The 15,981-nt window shown below is 40.0% G+C and overlaps 1 protein-coding gene across 12 annotated transcripts in view; it reads right to left on the bottom strand.

Annotated features, from left to right (window-relative positions):
- The window catches only part of RABGAP1L (RAB GTPase activating protein 1 like), a 762,235-nt gene that overhangs the window by 60,149 nt on the left and 686,105 nt on the right, over window positions 1–15,981 (bottom strand). The gene's annotated exons all lie outside the window — the stretch shown is intronic.

Raw genomic sequence — 15,981 nt, 5'->3', positions numbered from 1 at the left:
GCCTTCCTCCGCCCCTCAGAGGTAGTCCAATTGGTGGAGACAATTAATGGTTCAGTACAGCTGAGTAAAATGCATGGCGATAGCGGTCTTCCCTAATCTCTTTTTTATAAAACATTTAAATCTTGCCAGGGCAGAAGCAAGCTTTGACTTGGCTCAAAGCACTGGCTCCTAGTAACTTTGAAAAGCCTCACAAAGAAAATCCCTGAAAGAGGATCAGTGAAAAAAGTATTATCTGTTAGAAGCCATAAGAAATGACTTCCCTTATCCTAAGAATTAAAAGTTAGGCTTAGCACCAGCATATTAGAATAACAATCTTAACATTAGCACTAGGGATTCTGAATTTCATTTGTAAAATATAATGCAAAAGACATCTTATCAGTTTTCCTTTTTCAAAGAAATGGGAAATGTTCATCCTACATAAGAAAATACTGAGTTTCACTGGACATATACATTCACTCCAACCACTCAGAGCTTGGCCCAGTTTACTGTGAAGTACCCTGAGAATAAACTAAGGTAGGCATTAAGAACAGCCACATTACTTATTTTGTCATTATCTTTTTTAAGTTTATTTATTTCTGAGACAGAGTGCGAGCAAGGGAGGGCAGAGAGAGAGAGAGAGAGAGAGAGAGAGAGAGAGAGAGAGACAGAGAATCCCAAGCAGGCTCCACACCACCAGCTTAGAGCCCGAAGCGGGGCTTGAACCCACAAACTGTGAGATTGTGACCTGAGCTGAAATCAAGAGACGGACGCTTAACTGACTGAACCACCCGGGTGCCCCAGTTATTTTGCCATTTTTTTAATTATTTAAAAAAATGGTGGGACGATTTTTAAATGTTTCTAGTTAAAATAAGAACAAAAAAACCCCACTAAACTTGGGGGTTAAACAAAAAACCAAACTATTCCCCATGTGGTAGGCTGGAACCTGATAAATTCCTTTAGTTGGATTTTTGTTGTTTCACATTCATTTGAATTTCAAAAAATGTACCATTAGATTATTGTTAATTTTAGTAGGTATGATATCAATATTATGGTTATAATTTTAAAGTCCCTATTGGTTAAGATATACACCTAACTACTTATGAGTGAAATGAGAGGTCTCCAATTCTTATTTAACACTTGAGCAAGAAAAAGTTGGAGGAGAAATGAAACGAGAAAAGCAAGAGACTGATGGTTATTGAAGCTGGGTGAGGAGTTCATGGACATTCGTGGTACTCCTCTCTACTTTTGTGTTTGATACTTTCCATAATAAAAAGGGGTTTTTAATGCATCTATCATTAACACCTTTGGGTATCATTATGGCAATGCCACCACAATAAATTCAGGTTTGGATTTAAGTCCTTTCGACATAAAACACTGGTTTAGAAACCTAACTCTATCCTGGCTGCTCCAACCACCTACTACTATAATCAGATACTTAATAGCTACCGTCAACCTCACATATTAACATAACCAATTTTTACCCACACTCAGGTATACCATAGGGAAATCTTTTAGTAAAAGTCAGACACAAGACTTATATACAGTAAGTTGGTCCTATTTCCTCATGTCCATGCTATAAACAACCCATTATAAATGTATTACATTATATTTCAATTAAAAAAATTTGTTTTAATGTTTATTTATGTTTGACAGACAGAGCATGAGTGGGGGACGGGGAGAGAAAGAGAGGGAGACAGAATCCAAAGCAGGTTCCAGGCTCTGAGCTGTCAGCATAGAGCCTGAAGCTGGGCCCGAACTCATGAGCCGCGAGATCATGACCTAAGCTAAAGCTGGATGCTCAACCAACTGAGCCACCAATATATATATACATATATATATATAGAGAGAGAGAGACGTGAGGGACAAATGTTAAGAAGCAGAAAATGGACAGGGCTTGGTCACTGAGTAGATAGATGTGAGCAATGCGTAGACCAGCTCCTGAGTTTCTTGCCTGGATGGTATCATTCTTTAAAAATGGGAAGTGAGAACAAAGAGTAGGCTTGGAGGATAAGGTCAGTTTTACAGTTTGGATTTTGAGCCGTGTCATTTTATTAATTATTTAAAATATTATTAAATAAGAAAAAATATTCCTGACATTCACATATTAAAGAAGATAAATCATAAAATCATGTAAACAGATGCACAAAAGCAACTAATAGCATTAAGCACCCACCAATTTATTTTTAAAACTTAGCACGTTAGTAATGGAAAAGAGTTTTTTTTTTTAAACCCACCAAAAGCTATCGATGTAAGACCTGGAGCAAACATAACATTTAATGGTGAATCCTGATCAACAGGCCCTTTAAAACCAGAGACAGGACAAGGATGCTTGTTATTATGGCTCTGGGAATAGCTATCATTGACGTTCAGACTGATGAAATAGATAAGAGAAAATAATAAATACAGAGTTTAGAAATTAGAGACGAAGGCAAAAAAATTGTCATTTATGGATGATTAATAATTTAATTAGAGACATCTAAAATAACCTATGGATAATGGAATGAAATGACTTAGAGACTTTAACGAGTTTGTTAAAACCCAAGGTCAACTTATAAAATCAATAGAGGTCTATACACTAGCAGCAACCAAATAAAAAATGTAAATAAAACCAAACTCTGTTTCTTCTTGAGACAAAAACTATAAGGTCTCTGGAAATAAACCTAACAAAAAGCCTCTGTGAGAAAAAGATTTTAGTTTTGTTAACGAACATAAAAGAGGACCTAAATGAAGGTGAAAGGACTCCCAATAGCATTGATACATCAATTCTTCCAAGATTCATTTATAATTTCAACACAATTCTGCTCAATATCCCAAAGGATCTGTTCACATAAGCCTCGATAAGTTCATCCAAAAAATTCATACTTGAAGAGCAAAGGACCAGGAAAAGTCAAACAAATTTTAAACAAATATAAAAGAAGAGGCATTTGTTCTCCTAAATATTAAAGATTTAGAGTAAGTTCTGCTAATTGAAATTGTGTCGTACCAGCTCAAGGACACACACATAGACCAACAGAACAGAATGAAAGGGCCCAGAGACAGGCCCAGGTACATGGGACTTGGAATAAAACTAAGATGGTGTTATTACAAATCGAGAAGGAAAGGGAGGTCAGACAACTGGCTAGCAAAAAGAGGAAAAGAATTAGGTTCCCCCACACTATAAAAGAAATAATTTGCACAGAAACTGAATAGCTAAATGAGAAAAATAAATATTCCGAAAATTTTATGTGCAGAACATTGTCACGGGGGCGTATTGGAGGCTGGGTCGGTTAAGCGTCTGCCTCTGGATTTTGGTGCGGGTCATGATCTCACGGTTCGTGGGTTCAGGTCAGGCTCTGCACTGGCTGCACAGAGCCTGCTTGGGATTCTCTCTCTCTCTCTCTCTCTCTCTCTCTCTCTCTCTCTCTCTGCCCCTCCCCCGCTTGCACAGATATCTCCCACTCTCAAAAATAAATGAATAAATAAATATTTTTAAAAATGTCATCTCCACGAAAATCTACAAAAGTCAGTTTTACAAAGTGCTTGGCACACAGGAAATACTTAATAGATATTAACCACCATCTTCGTCTTCATCATCTATGACTTCTGGGTAAGGAAGAAATCTAAAATAAGAGCCCACAGGCACAAATCACAAAACAAAAATAGAAACCAAATGCCAAGGCCTGCAAGGCTCTGCTCCATCTGGCTCTCTCTTCCCCAGCGGTTTCCTCTCTGGTTTCCTCGAGCTCATCAAGCTTCTCACCCCCAGCTCACTGAACTTCAGTGTAGGCTGTTCTCCAGTGTACCCGTCCTGCTCCTGCCTCGGCCCTTCCACTGGCTGTCTCCTGTCCCTGCAACACTCTCCCTTCTGTAGAGGCGCGGGGGTCACTCCCTTGCCCTAGTCAAGTCTTTGCTCAAATGTACCTAGTTGGTGGAATCTACCCTCACCACCCACTTAACACTGTGCCCCTCCTAGTACTACTGATTGTCCTGCCCTTGTTCTGTTTCTTCCATACCATCTTGTAATATACTCTATAGTTTTGCTTAGTGCATTTACTGCCTGTCTTCAAGTAAACGTAAGTTGTATGAGAGCAAGGACTTTTGCCTCTTCTATTTACTACCATATTCCCATAGTATAACGTGCCTAGTAGAGTACTTAATAAATATTTATTGAATTAATGAGTGAATGGAGATTGATAATAACTCATTAAAATTAGAAATTCTGGCCAACAGAGAGACACCATAAACAAAATTCATAGAAGGGCGCCTGGGTGGCTCGGTCGGTTAAGTGTCCAACTTCGGCTCAGGTCATGATCTCACGGTTCGTGAGTTCGAGCCCCGCATCGGGGCTCTGTGCTGACAGCCCAGAGCCTGGAGCCTGCTTTGGATTCTGTGTCTCCCTCTCTCTCTGTACCTCCCCTGCTTGTGCTCTGTCTCTGTCTCTCAAAAATAAATAATAAACATTAAAAAAAAGCCCTAAGTTCATATAGATAAGAAAAAACTGAAAAATATGTGTAACAAATATAACCAGTAAAGGATTAATATATAAATACCTATATAAACTAGGAGAAAAAAGTCAATCCATTATGAAAATGAGCCAGTCAGTTGAAGGCCTTAAGAGTAAAGACTTGGGGTGGGTGGGTGGCTCAGTCAGTTAAGCAACCAACTTCAGCTCAGGTCATGATCTCGCGGTTGGTGGGTTTGAGCCCCACATGGGGCTCTGTGCTGACAGCTCAGAGCCCGGAGCCTGCTTCAGATTCTGTCTCCTTCTCTCTCTGTTCCTCTCCCACTCAGACTCTCTCTCTCTCTCTCTCTCTCTCTCTCTCTCTCTCTCTCTCTCTCAAAAATAAACCACCATTGCAAAAATTAAAAAAAAAAAAGAATAAAGACTTAGGTTTCTCAAAAGAGAAAGAATTCTAAAGACTGCAATGTAGAAGTCCTGCATGAGTTTTAGCTTAAATCCTGCAAGACTCGAGACTGCAACATTAACTCTGGTCTCAATTTTCAGCCTGCCAGCCTGCCCTACAGACTTCAGACTTACCAGCCTCAACAATCATGTGAGCAATTCCTTTAAAACAAAAAAACCTCTCTCTTCTTTCTCTATATATCTGATTGGTTTTATGTCTCTCTGGAGAACCCCAACTAATACAGTGTATGCCAAGTGCTTAGCACAGTCCCTGATACATAGTAAGTGCCACAGAACTATTAGCTCTTATTAGAATGTACTAAAAGTATTAAAAAGTTAATGGTATCAATATGTGCCAATTGGGGAGGGCCATAGAAAACTCTGGAGAGAGTATGAAGTGAGTGAAGGTAAATGAATTTTTAACTCTACTGGCATTGTTTCAATTCTTAAAAAAATGATCTCAAATAAATATGGCAAAACATTAATATTTATTAATTTGGGCACAAATACTTGGGTGTTTATTCCATAATTTTGTTTTTGAAACAGTTCGTAAAGAATTTTTCTCGTAATTAAAAAAAATGTTCATTTATTTATGAGCATATTTATGAGCTCATTATTTATGAGCAAACCTGTGCTCATTGAGATAGAGAGCAAGTGGGAAAGGGGCAGAAGGAGAGGGAGACAGAATCACAAGCAGGCTCTGTGCTGTCTGCACAGAGTCCGATGTGGGGCGTGAACCCATAAACTGTGAGATCATGACCTGAGCCAAAACCAAGAGTTGGATGCTTAAGCGACTAAGCCACCCAGGCACCCCAGAAAAAGAATTTTGTTTTAAATGTGCAGAAAAAGCTGAGACAAATATAAACTCTTCATTGGTAGAGTTTGTCTTTAAGGGAAGGGGAGACAGAGCAGATATTAGCATGAGGGGGCCCAAGAACTTTCTGACCAGTTTTTCTTAATTTGAGAAAGACATGAGTCACCAGAAGAGACGTTGAAACTGTTTTGCCAGAGATTACCCCTTGGTGCAAGGCTCTGGGGAAGAGAAGCAGAGACCAGACTGGGTGCAAGGTTGAAGGAATTAAGTTGAGCAGCAGGGGAACAAGTCATTCTCTGAACCTGGAGAAAATAAGGTATGTTAGGAGTAGAAAAATGTACTGAAGCAGCATCTGATTACCCTCAATTTTCTGGGAAGCTGGAACCAAAATCATCCTTTAGAGTTCCCCATCAATGCTATTTTCACTCCATAAATCCCTACTTCCTGATTCTGCGATGAGAAAAATGCTCTTTCCTCTTTTCCAGATTCCCATAGTATTCTGTACCTTTCTTATGAAACTCACTGGACTGTCCCATAGTTTGAAAGTGAACCCCTTACAAGCCTTAGGTGCCTCTGACCCAGGTATGATAGCTCAGTCACATTTGCAACTCCCAGTGAAACCACTTGGTAATATCAGTTTTGACTAAATACTTTTCTGATTCAACCTTAAAGGTAACAAAGTATACAACCACACAGCAGACTTCTGAGTCTTTGGTTAGGTAGAATGCACTCAAATGATTAATGTATTATGTAACCTGACTACATGTCATTTATCCAGACATGGCACCAAGGGTAAGGCTTTTAGCTCTTCACTGGGAAGGTTCTAGAACCTTAAAATTGTGCAGAATTTAGGGGCGCCTGGGTGGCTGAGTTGGTTAAGCGTCCGACTTCAGCTCAGGTCATGATCTCATGGTTCATGAGTTCGAGCCCTGCATCAGGGTCTGTGCTAACAGCTCAGAGCCTGGAGCCTGCTTCGGATTCTGAGTCTCCCTCCCTCTCTGCCCTACTCCCACTCTCTCTCTCTCTGTCTCTCTCTCAAAAATAAATAAACACGAAAAAAACACTGTGTAGTATTTAGCTGTGAAAATCGTTTAGAGGTACCATATTCTTATAATAAACCAAGTCTTTCAAACCTGTTATTGTCTTTGAAAAAACAGTCACCTGTTCTATAAATGCTCCACACACACTTCATACATTTTTAACTGTTATCTGATAAACGTTCAGTGACTTACACGATACACAAACACATCCACCTTAAAGGTGATTTCAGGTGTTTCTAATATCCAAATAGCCAAAGACAGAAGTAATGATAATAAAGGCTAGTGTTTGCTTTGTCTTTCCCATGTGCCATGTGCTGTTGAAGCAAATAACATGTTTTACCTTATTTTGTTCTCGTAACTCCACAGACATTGTCTCTTATTGTCCACATTTCACAGAACAGGAAACTGAAGTACAGCAAGGCTCAGCCGATTTGCCACACAGCTAGTAAGTGGCACAGAAAGGATTTGAACCCGGAGAGAGTCCATACTTCTAACCACTACAACGGATTTCTTTACCAGAAAACGAAAGGTTTTAGTATACTAGAAATGTGACTCATATGCATGCATTCTGGTTCTAGGAATAATGTTGTCATTTACTTTTTCAGCTGGAGGAGACCGGATGGTCAAAATGACAAAATGATCAACCTCCTGGTCCTTATTTAGAAATATTTCTCTCCTAACCCATGAGTAAGTTATATTCCTAAACTCCCTGGTAAAAAAGCAGTGCTGGGAGAGAGTGCTGCTATCTGAAGAGCATGTCAGGAAAAGATAGGTTTAAAAACTGAAAGGCAGGGGGCCCTGGGTGGCTCCGTCAGTTAAGCGTCCAACTTTGGCTCAGGTGATGATCTCACAGTTCGTGGGTTTGAGCCCCACGTCGGCTCTGTGCTGCCAATGTGGGGCCTGCCTGGGATTCTCTCTCTCTCCCCCTCTCTCTGCCCCTCCCTCACTCGTACTTTCTGTCTCTCAAAAATAAATAAATGAACAAAAAGAAAGTGAAAGGCAGAGTAAATGCAATAAAACAACATGCAAGTACTGAAAATAAATGTCTTTCCCATATTGATCTCAATAGCGTTTCAATTGTGGGGCTTAGGGGGAAAATGTAACACGATGTCTAAATCTGCATCCAGTTTAATAGGCATTTAGTGCCCACCTGCAAAAGCATTGCTTTACATTTTACCAATCGGATGATTCAAAAGGATGTATCTTTAGGAAGCTCACTATGGAGGAAAGACAAAAAATTTAGACATGACGGAGTATGAATCATGTGATAAATGCTGTTTTGATGAAGTCTAATTTCCAGTTCTAATATTTGAACAGTTCTTAGCAGCTGATAACTAGCTGTTAAGACCAGAGACTTTCATGTTGATTTCTGGATTACTCTGAAATAATCTTAATTAAACCTTGACCTTTGCAGAAAATAATGCCCTTAGGGGATACTGATGTTTGCATTGCAAAAAAGGGAAGAACGCTAATTTTATCTTATAGGTAAGAGTATGCCTAAGAGAATGTATTTTTACCTTGAAGAACTGTACATCGTTACAAAAAATTTTTTTTAATGTTTATTTATTTCTGAGAGAGAGAGAGAGAGAGAGAGAGAGAGAGAGAGAGAGAGAAAGAGAGACAGAGTGTGAGTGGGGGAGGGGCAGAGAGAGGGAGACACAGACTCTGAAGCAGGCTCCAGGCTCTGAGCTATCAGCATAGAGCCTGACCTGGGGCTCAAACCCACGAACTGTGAGATCATGACCTGAGCCGAAGTCGGACACTTAACGGACTGAGCCACCCAGGTGCCCCTGTACATCTTTATTATATTCCTCACCAAGTGATTGTGATAAGAAGGAGCTTGGAGATTCATATAAAAATTGATGAAAATTGGGGCGCCTGGGTGGCGCAGTCGGTTAAGCGTCCGACTTCAGCCAGGTCACGATCTCGCGGTCCGTGAGTTCGAGCCCCGCGTCGGGCTCTGGGCTGATGGCTCAGAGCCTGGAGCCTGTTTCCAATTCTGTGTCTCCCTCTCTCTCTGCCCCTCCCCCGTTCATGCTCTGTCTCTCTCTGTCCCAAAAATAAATAAAAATGTTGAAAAAAAAATTAAAAAAAAAATTGATGAAAATATACCTAGAGAAGAAATATTTTATTATGGATGTTGTTGACAACAATATCTCTGTAAGGGACAGAACAATCTGAAAGACAGCCTGAAAGCAGGCTGATACAAACACATCACCACAAGAACAAAATCTGTAAGTATGTGTAGTCCACGTGGATGGATGTGATACGGTGGTGACCATTTCACAATATACACACAGATCAAACCAGTATGTGGTACTACACCTAAAATGAACAGTTATATGCCAATAACATCTCAGTTTAAAAAAGGGCAGAGTGACAAATTAAAAAACAACAAAAACACACGTTACTATAATATCATTAGTGGTAATACTAGTCTTTGCAAAGGGCCGCCATAATAAAGTACCATGGATGACGGGGGTTGGGGTGCTTAAACAATAGAAATGTATTTCTCACAGTTGTGGAGGCTGGAAGACCAAGATCAAGGTGTTAGCACGGTTGTTTCTTTGGAGGCCTCCCTCCTGGGTCTATACGTGGATGGCCATCTTCTCCCTGTGTCTTCCTGCCTGTCTGTGTCCTAATCTCTTCTTTCAAGAACACCCATCTTATTGGATTAGGATCCATTCCAATGACTTCATATAAGCTTAATTATCCAAAGACCCTGTCTCCAAATATAGCTGTATTGTGAGGTAGTAGGGATTAGGACTTCAACATGTGAATTAGGGAGGGAGGGCACAATTCAGCCCATAATAGTAGCTAAAGCCACAAATACTGGAGTTGGATCTGTTTTGAGTCAGAGGTTCAGTGGCTTTATCAGCATTATGACCCAGACAAGCTGCTTAAACTGACTAAGCCCTGGTTTCTGCTTAACGCTGTTGTAAAGAATAAATGAGATAATCCCCGAAAGTACTTGTGGAACAACACCTACCATACAGAATACACTCAACAAATGATAGTTTTAATGTCCTGGTAGCCTCAAGTAAACTTTTATAACTCCACTTACTTTACATTTAACATGTTTCATGCATTTGGTATTAAAAATAATTAAGTTTTTTATTCTTTATTAAAACATTTTTTTAAGTTTATTTATTTACTTAGAGAGAGAGGGAGAGGGAGAGAGAGCAAGCTGGGGAGGGGCAGAAAGAGGGAGAGAGAATGAATCCCAAGCAAGCTCCACACTGCTAGTGCAGAGCCCAATGAGGGGCTCGAACTCATGAACCACGAGATCATGACCTGAGCTGAAATCCAGAGTCGGACACTTAACCAACTGAGCCACCCAGCAGCCCCTTAAATTTTTTATTCTACTAAAATTTTTCAATCATCTCATAAGATAAAACCTTGCTCTTAGAAAACACTAGCTCCCAGAGTCCTGAGTGGCCATGTAAGACACTCAGGTCACCATGCTGTGAGGAAACCTAAATTGAAAATCCAAAGCAGGTTTTTTATTCAACAATCCCAGCTGAGCCCTATTTTGAGACATTCCATTCTAGGCACCTGACTAAGAGTGAAGAACCTTCGTATAATTCTGGCCCTTAGTCTTTCAAGTCTCCTCCGGCTGTTTGAGTCTTTCCAGATAAGACCCCAGAATGCTATGATGCAGAGATAAAGCCATGCCTACTAGGTATTGTCTGAATTCTAGACACACAGAATCTGTGAGCATAATGGTCATTGTTTTAAGATACTATGTTTTAGAGTGGTTTGCAATAGATACGCTAGAACTATAGATTATAGAAAATCAAAACTATAGAAACATAGGGGCGCTTGGGTGGCTCAGTCAGTTGAGCGTCGAACTTTGGCTCAGGTCATGATCTCATGGTTTGTGGGTTCAAGCCCCGTATCGGGCTCTGTGTTGACAGCTCAGAGCCTGAAGCCTGCTTCAGATTCTGTTTCCCTTTCTCTCTCTGTCCCTCCCCTGCTTGTGCTCTCTCTCAAAAATAAATAAACATTGAAAACAAAACAAACGAAACTATAGACTTATTGAGTCATAAAGACTAAAAATAACATATAACACAATATAGTCCATATATAACATATACATCATAGATATCAACAGCTAGAGAAGCACAGACACAAAGAAGACCATAGAAAGCATATAATGAATCCCCTAATTATAAAGATGAAGAAATTGAGGCCAGTCCACAGTTACCTGACGAGTGACAGATCTGGGACACACACTCAAGCCTCTTCACTTCCAGTCCTGGGCTCTTTCACAAACACAATTACTTCATAATACAGTTCTATATTGTAAAAGCCTCTTACCGTCTCTTGCTATTGTTCAAACTTCAACATTTCAGGACATTCTACATGTTCTCTAAGGCCAAACATAATTATACTTCTGAATACAGACAATTTATCCTACTATCCCTGGCACATGACAGGTACTCAATAATCGCCTTTTGTTTGTCTGTTTTTGTTTTTGTTTTGTGGGGGAAATAAAAACAACCAGCCCAAATTTATTCTCCAACGAGACAGACAGCATCTGCAGGTAAAGCTATGGGGTTTCTCCATAGCTCAGAGATTCACAAGGCATTGTTTGCTTACCAGTGAGAAAGGCTCTGGTGTGTTCTCTGTAACAATATCTACGTCACAGTATAAACAGGTACAAGTATGGTGTTCCACTTACAATTCCAGAAGGAAAGGCACAATGTGGCCAAAAAAAACTGGGGGGATCCTAAAGTCAGGTGCAATAACACAAACTTTTGATTACAGTGTTTTTTTCCACAAACTACTTTTCCACTAACAATATTTCTCCACTCAGAAATTAAGGGTTTTTCTCCTTCCTCGTTAAGCCATGAGAGCAATGTTTCCTCATTTGTTTCATATTACATAGCCAAAAATGGGGAGTTTAAATTAAAGAATCATGAAAATATCTTAAACATACAACTGCTCCCATCATACATCAACTCAGGTTTAAGACAGGGCATCAGAAGACTTCAGTGGTTGGGGCGCCTGGGTGGCTCAGTCAATTAAGTGACTGACTCTTGGTCTTGGCTCAGGTCATGATCTCACAGATTGTGGGTTCGAGCCCTGAGTTGGGCTCTGCACTGACAGCGTGGAGCCTGCTTGGGATTCTCTCTCTCTCTCTCTCTCTCTCTCTCTCTCTCTCTCTCTCTGCCCTTCCCTCACTTGCTCACTTTCTCTCAAAATAAAAATTAATAAACTTAAAAAAAAAGAAGACTTGATCAGTCATAACATAGGAAAATGGAGACAATGACTACAAAAATAAAAAATACATGAGGTAGATAAATCAATGTTGTGTTTTGTTTTTTTTTTTAAGTAAAGAATTACCAACAAGACAGCTCAAAAAACTGTAAATGGTGCAACTTAGATCTTCAGTGGTTGTGTTTGAAAAACAGAAACAGCATTTTAGTTTGGGAGCAAATTTTTTTTAAGTTTCTTTCTTTCTTTATTTTGAGAGACAGAGAGAGCATATGTGAGTGAGCAGGGGAGGGGCAGGGAGAGAGACTCCCAAGCAGGTTCCAAACTGTCAGTACACAGCTCGACACAGGGCTCCATCCTACCAACCGTGAGATCATAACCTGAGCTGAAACCAAGAGTCAGTCGCTTAAGAAGCCACCCAGGTGCCCCTGGAACAAATTTGTTAAGACATAAAACATGATTGCCTCTCCCACCACCAATAGTTAATTTCTGGAAATCTCACTGGGGGCAACCTTCACAACCCCTCAACAGTGCCTCAAATGTAGCTGCTCAATGTTCACCTTCTGATATGTATATAAATATAACTATACTTAATATAAATATAATTGGAGGTATCACCTGCTAATTGCCTCTAACTATGTGCTCTCCCCTTGTTTTTTAGTCATACATTTTTAAGCCAGGTGCATAGCCTTCAAATTACGTTTCCTAGCCTTCTGTGTATCTAGGTATGGCCAATACCAAGTTTGGGCCAACAGACTCAATAAAATTGGTAAGTGAAAGCTCCTTCAAAGGACGAGGTATGCTCTCCCTTTCCAATTTTCATCCTTCCCTCCAACTAGATTATAGCCCTAGAAAATGTGGTGGTGAGCGTATGTGACCATGAACATGAGGGCAACATTCCTAAAGATGGTAGAACAACAAGATAGGAATCCTGAGTCTGGCTTCCAGATTTCAACATAGCCATCACAGCCAATTTGGACTGCATACACTCAGACTGATACTGAAGAGGAAAATGAAGATCATTCCTGTTGAAGCCACTCTCTGTTTAGATCTCTTTGTTAACCTGTACTTTTTTGCTGCTATTGTTTACATCTGCCTTCTTCATTTATTTTTTTTCCTTGCAGGAGGAGTTGAAACAAATTTTAAGGGTATGTTCATTTTTCCCCCTAAACGTGAATCATTCAAGTAAAACCAACTTCCCTATAGGAATGCAGCAAAGTAAGGGGAAAGAAGCACAGCAATCCAAGAAGAGGCAAAGGTTCAGGGGGGTGGGAGGGGTGGGGTGGTGTAGGGAAGAGGGGAAGAGGTGGGTGCCGTCTGCATATAACATATGTTTGAGTGCCATATGATTCACCTGCTCAGGACCGCCTTCCTGAGCAAGCACAAGGACCTATTTTAAGAGTTAACATGTACTTTAATAAAACAAATACTGGGGCACCTGGGTGGCTCAGTCGGTTGAGCGTCCAACTTCGGCTCAGGTCATGATCTTACGGCTCATGAATTCAAGCCCCACATCGGGCTCTGTGCTGACAGCTCGGAGCCTGGAGCCTGCTTTGGATTCTGTGTCTCCCTCTTTCTCTGTCTTTCTCCCCCTCATGCTCTGACTCCCTCTCTCAAAAATAAACAGTAAAAACAAAAAACAAAAAACAAAACAAATACTACATTTTTGTGACTATAATTCCCTTTTCAGTTTTGGCCTTTTTGCCTTCTGGACTTACATCTGGCCTGTTTAGCTCCTGCATCACAATTTTCAGTGATGTTTAAGTGTTATGAGGTCATTTCGGGTCCCAACATTGACTTGATTAGATGACAAAGCAAGAAGGTAAGTTCAGATATATTACTGTGAAAGTATTTTTTTTAAATTTGTTTATTTTGAAAGAGAGAGAGAACATGAGCAGGGGAGCAGGGGAGCAGTGGAGAGAGAGGGAGAGAATCCCAAGCAGGCTCTGTACTGGCAGAACAGAGCCCGATGGGGGCTTGAATTCACGAACCCTAAGATCATGACCTGAGCCCAAAACAAGAGTCGGATGCTTTACTGACTGAACCACCCAGGCACCCCACTGTGAAAGTCTTAAAAATCTGGCCAGGTGAGGATAGTTATACAGATCAACGATACAGAATTGAGAGTCCAGAAATAAACCCTTATTTTGGTCAACTATTTTTTTTGACAAGATACCAAGTATGTCCAATAGTATTTTCAACAAATGGTGCTAGAGTAATTGGAAATTGCTATGCAAAAAATGTATGTAGAATCCTATCTCACGATACTCCCCCCCCCCCCAAAAATGAATCATAGACCTAAATGTAAGAGCTAAAACTAAAAAATATTTAGAAGAAAATCTAGAAGAAAATTGCAGTGACTTGGATTAGGCAAAGACTTCTTAGGACACAAAAAGCATAATCCATGAAAAAAAAAATCGGCAAGTGAAAAACTTCTGCTCTCCAAAGACATCTATTAGTTCTATGAATAGGTCTGCATTCAATTAAAGAAACAACCAGGAAAAAGAAAAGACAAGACATCATTAAGAACATAAAAAGGAAAGCTGCAGACTGGGAGAATGCATTTATAAATCATTCATCTGATAAAGGCCTTACACCCAGAACATATAAAGAACTATCATGACTCAACAAGAAGACATATTTGTCTTCAACCCAATTAAAAATGGGCAAAAGCTTTGAACAGACATTTTACCAAAGAAGATATATAAATGGCTTGGCTAATAAGTACCTGAAAAGATGTTTAACATCATCAGGAAAATGTAAAAAAAACAAAAAACTAACAAACAAGCAAAACCCTTCAAATGAGATGTTACTATATCCCCACTAGAACAGTTATAATGAAAAAGATTAACATCATCCAGGGTTGTTGAGGAGATGGACAAATTGGAATCCTTGTATACTGCTGGTGGGAATGTAAAAACTGCCACTCTGGAAAAGTCTGGCAGCTTCTCAAGAAATTAAACATAAGCTTACTATACGACTCAGCAATTCCATTCCTAGGCATCCACCCAAGGAAAATGAAAACACATGTTCACACAAAAACTTGTATGGAAATGTTCATAGGAATATTATTCACAGTAGCTAAACACCAGAAACAAGTAAAAAAAACCCACCAACTAGTGAAGAGATAAACAAAATGTGGGCTATCCATACAGTGGAATACTACTGTGCAACAAAAAGGAACAACTGATATGTGCAATGGCAGAGATGAACCTCAAAATCCTCACGCTAAGTGAAAGAAGCCAAGTACAAAAGACTATACATTAGATGACTTCATGCATACGAAACTTCCAGAGAATGCAAATGTATAAAAACAAAAAGGGGATTACAGGCGACTGGGTCTGAGGGTAGGATGGAGATGGACTACAGAGGAGGGAACTTCTTGGGATAACAGAAATGCTCTAAAACTGGATGTGGTCATGGATGCACAACCCTATAGACTTCTTCCTGAATTTCAACTGGGTTCATGGATACGCATCTAAGGATCTTCCCCGGTCTTTTCTGCGGCTTGGTGGGGGCATATGACTAAGTCCGGATACAAGCAAAGGTGATGTATGCCAGTTTGTACCAGTGCCCTTAGAAGAGAGGGGGCATATCCTCCCCTTTCTTTCTCCTATTGGCAGGGAGATGGCAAGAGCTCTAACAATTCCTTGGATCCACAGATGGAAGCAGCTTGTCAGGATGGCAGGGCTGTCCTATTGGCCTTGGACCTTTCATCCCTGGCCTGTATATGAGAAAACCACTGGATTTTAGGGTGATATGATTACATTATAGAAAATGAAGAATGGAGTTCACCACTCAACATTTGTTAACTGTGAACTATCTTAAGCAGCAGCTATCTTTATGAACTGTTTGCAGATCAGCAGTAAGAATGTTCTTATCTAATTACAGAAAAAATTATGCAACAACTTCTGTTAGTTTGCAATATTTAAGATCTGTTGTAGACAATATACTGGGAAATCTATCCTGGACACTGGTATACATCTCAAGTGTTTGCATCGAAAGAATGTTCCAGAAAGTTACTGAAGCTTGTTACTTATCTTTAG

This window comes from Felis catus, chromosome F1 (assembly GCF_018350175.1).
Source record: "Felis catus isolate Fca126 chromosome F1, F.catus_Fca126_mat1.0, whole genome shotgun sequence".
Lineage (NCBI taxonomy): Eukaryota > Metazoa > Chordata > Mammalia > Carnivora > Felidae > Felis > Felis catus.
Note: the sequence above shows the minus strand (reverse complement) of the source record. Positions and strands in the feature narration are given on the sequence as shown.